Genomic DNA, 4,478 nt, shown 5'->3' with positions numbered 1-4,478 from the left:
AAAGTCTGTGTATGGTATAATCTGGTTGCATCCCTGAAATGCTAGTATTTTCCTTTCCTTTTTTGTGGCATAGAGATGAAAATGGCTAAATGCATGGACATTATCACTTGTCTTTTGGGCGATAGAGAGGCAACATATCTTATGGTTTGTAGCATTAATACTTATTCTGGGAGAAATAAAACATTATACATAAAACTTTTTATCTAAAAAATTACAGACGTATCTTATGGATTCAGATTAGAAACAAAACCATAATGAGCCTCAATCACAACAGAATACAGCAAAAGCTACATAACTAAAAGCAGAAAATGCTTGGTACAATTAGCAGAAATCTTAAAGTAAAAGAAGAAACAAGCTAACAGAAAAATCAAAAAAACTGTGTAGATCACAGACAATCTAAATGCAAAAGATAGAAAAGAAAAGCAACGCTCAGTGGAAGAAGAAGTCGTTTTTGTTAAGGCTCACGGCAGCAAAGCTGCCACTGCCAAACAACATTAGTGTAACCTCATCACAGCGTTGCATACAGAGAGATTTCCACATTAAAATCAACTTCTATTAAAAAAATTGATTTTAGGTGTAACAAACAACACATATCTGGCAACGAAATGAACCAACTTAGAGAAATCCTCCTAGCTTATAACCAAGCACTATACCCAGGATGCTGTGCGAGATAACAGTCGCGCTCATTTTGGACTTCAGAAAATTTTTACTTGTCAGCTACGTTCATGATAGCCTGGGATACCAGGCTACAGCACCGCTCTGTCCACCAGAGCATTTTTTTAAATTATTCATTTGAAGGTTTTTATCTCTATCTAAGACTTTCTTTCTTTGCACGTATCAAAAGGGTCTTGTAACTTACCCCATACCCTGGACCTATAAACCATCAAAACACATCAATTCATGCCATAACTTCTATAAAATATAAACTCCATATACCCTAGGCCTATGAACTCTAAATAACATCAAATCAAGCCTTGACGTCTATATTGTGTTCAGTGTAACCTTACATACCATCAATTCCAGAATTCATTCACTTAACCCTAGTTCTGTAGTCTTGGTGATACAAATGATTCTGACGTGAGCTCCCTCCCATTTCTAGTTCACATATGGTTATTTTCACCATCGAATGCATTTCACTTCATAATTTTTTGATGATGACTGTAAGAAAGAAAGCAATGTAGTGAGTGCATCAGCTCACTAGGTGAAATTAGTAGACATCATTATGTGCCTTAACATTGTGATTACGTACCTGAATATCTTGACATCATTGAAAGTTGCTAGCCATAATTGTCTTGGTGAATGGTAAATGTGGGGCTTCAGCGCATCTTGACATGATTCCTTTGAATGCAACTTCTTTGGCCGTGAATGCGCTGGTGAATACTGAATGTGGGTTTTCAGTGTTTTGTATTGTCATGCTTCCTTTGAAGAGAAACTAGACATTATCATGTGCCTTCACATTGTACTTATGTACCTCAAGATCTTGACATTATGAAAAATGGTTATTCGTGAATGCCTTAGTAAATGGTGAAAGGTAAATGTGGGTTTCCACTGCGGCCATGCCTTCTTTGAGGACAAAGCTTCTCTCTCTCTATATAGAGGTATCATGCAGTTCACTGTTTGATATGTCGATATGTGGGGTTCATTTACTATTATATTACAGTTTTGCATAGTCATGGTCAGAAATATAACGACATGGGTTTACAATCAGTTCACTACTGGGATGTAGAACGCATGTCACTTCACAAAGTGCAATGCCACTGTTTTAATATATCCATGGTGTGCCTTATTATGAACTGATGTGGAAGGAATGGAAGATGTAGGCAGAGACTTATCAAGAATCAATTTTGAACCACATTCCCTTCCAAGTCCTATATCGGCAAAAACATCTATATCCATGCTCAATTTCATTCTAACAAGTTTAGGTTGTAGAACCTGAAAGTCTTGTCACACTGTCCAGCAAACAAAAGGGTGGTAAGAATCCCCAAATGGGTATCAAGTTCCTATTCCCACTGGCTTCTATTATCGACCTAAATTCATTTAAAAAACAAATCAAAACCTTATATGATCTAACTCAGTAGGTATGATCTGCCTCGATTTCTAAATATTTAACGCTGATTGATATGATCTACCTAGATATCAGAATGATTAGCAGAACTATTTATAAGAGAATCAGTTCTATAATCTAGACCAATTTTAAAGACCAAATAAGCGGAAAAGAAAATAAGAATGTTAGGACCAAAAAAACCAAAAAGACAAAATGACTACATTAGGCAAAGAGGGCAATGGTTAGAAAATCGAGAGAGTGATGATGAGACTACGCCCAGGTGACATTGCCAAACCTAGCATGCTCTATACAGGCCATAACCCAGAAATTGTCCAACCATATAATGGAACCTTCAAGATAGTTGAAAGCATTTACAAATACTAAACAGTACTGATCGGGTCCAACTTCCGTAAGTAAATATATTGGATTATCACACCTAAGCTAGATGCAGAGTCCTGACTGTTGCAGAGAGACTTACGAAATAAATGGATAAAACAAATGGTTAATAGCATTTCGCGTAAATCTTTACAAGGATAGAAAAGAAATAAAACAAAGAGACAAAAGAAAAGAAAAGATTGACGGATTATAGAAATACATGCAGGCTTCAAACAAATCCAAAATTAAATGGGTAAAGGAAAGCAACGCTCAGTGGAAGAAGAAGTCGTTTTTGTTAAGGCTCACGGCAGCAAAGCCGCCACTGCCAAACAACATTAAGGTAACCTCATCACAGCGTTGCAGACAGCGAGACTTTCGCATCACAAAAAAAATCTATAATTATTATTAGATTTGGCTTCAGGGTGTGTAACAAATAACACATCTCTAGCGATAAAATGCATCGCCTCAGAGAAATCCGCTAAGATTATTTTATCATCACCAGCCAACTATACAAATACCCATAAATTTTACGAACGAAGGCCACGACTTACCTCAAGAAAGACACAGCCGCTAACCAGTCGTTGAATCTGAGCGATTGGCAGACGACTGCGATGAGTTCTGCTGGCTGGGAAACCCCCATTTGTAGAAAATTTGGGGGACTGGCAACGAGGGTTTCCAACGATTTAGGGTTTCAACATATCTAGGTTTTAGGGACGGTAGTGCTTTTGTCGTTAGGGTTCCACAAAATGAAACTCCAAGTATACTATAAGTTCCACGCAAATAAATAATCATGCTTTAAATGAAATAATCCTCCATGGGAAATTATTTTATATATAAAAACGATTGAAAAATGAGGAATTATTGTGTAGCATCATGGAAATGAATGGTTTTGGCATCATCTTAAATTCTAATAAAGGGGTAGGGTTTGAATTTTAGCTTCACGCATGAAGTTAAAAGGTAGGCTTAATTTTATTTTTTAAATAGTTTATATTTCACATAAATATCATGGGTCAATATTATGGACTTTTAATAGGAGGTAAATACCATGACTCATTTTTATTTTTACAAGGTTATTTTTATTTTTATTTTTTTATTTCATTTTGAGTTAAAATGTTTATATTACATTATATTAATCTTTTTATTTAATTTATTTATATGGAATTTAACTTAGTCAAAATATTAAACATTACATTACAACATCTATACAGCGTGAGTGGGCCTAATGATTAAGAGCGTGTATTTCCTCCTAAGAGGTCACAGGTTCAAAACCAGAATGATTAAGAGCGTGTATTTCCTCCTAAGAGGTCACAGGTTCAAAACCAGAAGGGGGTAGAGTATGTATCCTCTAGTAGGAATATTGGGGTAGAGATGTTGTAATATTCATGTGGAATATATCTTATTTAAAGGGGAAATTAAACTAGCCTAGATCCATCTTAACCGAGTATGGTAGAGATGTTGTAATATTCATGTGGAATATATCATATTTAAAGTGGAAATTAAACTAGCTTAGATCCATTTTAACTCTGGATTTACCAAGAGCGAGAGGGATCAAATCTCTTGATATGCAAATCTAGTTATAGTGAAGATATTTGATCCCTCTCGCCACTTGGTAAATCCAAAGTTAAGATGGATCTAGGCTGGTTATATGACATTTATACATTATATCTTCTCATCTTTACCATAATGTTATATGATTTTGATATATTTCAATACATTTTTATTACTTATTTTCCAAATTTTGGTTTTTGTTAATTTTATAAATTTTCTTAAAAGCAAAGCAATTCTCACTCTTGGTATTCCAAATTATTTTCTATTATCTTTAATATTTTCCACGTATTTATCAAAATTACTAAACACCTATATTTTTTTACATTTTCATACAAATTTGTCTCCCATGGTTACACAACATGGTCCAAAAACCACTTAACTTTTGTATATGTCTAACAGCGTAGTGATAGGTTATAAGAGAAACAAGGAGGGTTGTTATGCAACAAGTCCTTGCCAAGCAGGGAGTGTATCTTGCCTTTGCATGCTTACTAAGCTTATGTTATGGTTTCAT

The 4,478-nt window shown here is 35.0% G+C and overlaps 3 non-coding genes across 3 annotated transcripts; all 3 read right to left on the bottom strand.

The window, feature by feature from the left end:
• Nucleotides 1-424: 424 nt before the first annotated feature.
• On the bottom strand, nt 425-518 carry LOC149226311 (small nucleolar RNA Z152/R70/R12). Its single transcript, XR_016248557.1, has one exon. It is a non-coding gene; the product is annotated as a small nucleolar RNA Z152/R70/R12 (small nucleolar RNA).
• Nucleotides 519-2,684: 2,166 nt separating this feature from the next.
• Nucleotides 2,685-2,778, bottom strand: LOC149226310 (small nucleolar RNA Z152/R70/R12). Its single transcript, XR_016248561.1, has one exon. It is a non-coding gene; the product is annotated as a small nucleolar RNA Z152/R70/R12 (small nucleolar RNA).
• Nucleotides 2,779-2,831: 53 nt separating this feature from the next.
• Nucleotides 2,832-2,924, bottom strand: LOC149226309 (small nucleolar RNA R11/Z151). Its single transcript, XR_016248570.1, has one exon. It is a non-coding gene; the product is annotated as a small nucleolar RNA R11/Z151 (small nucleolar RNA).
• Nucleotides 2,925-4,478: the final 1,554 nt, after the last annotated feature.

The sequence above is a fragment of the Pinus tabuliformis genome, chromosome J (assembly GCF_031772625.1).
Source record: "Pinus tabuliformis cultivar Carrire ecotype Pingquan chromosome J, CPIR1, whole genome shotgun sequence".
Classification (NCBI taxonomy): Eukaryota; Viridiplantae; Streptophyta; class Pinopsida; order Pinales; family Pinaceae; genus Pinus; species Pinus tabuliformis.
The sequence above is the reverse complement of the archived record's forward strand: the minus strand, read 5'-3'. Positions and strand labels throughout refer to the sequence as shown.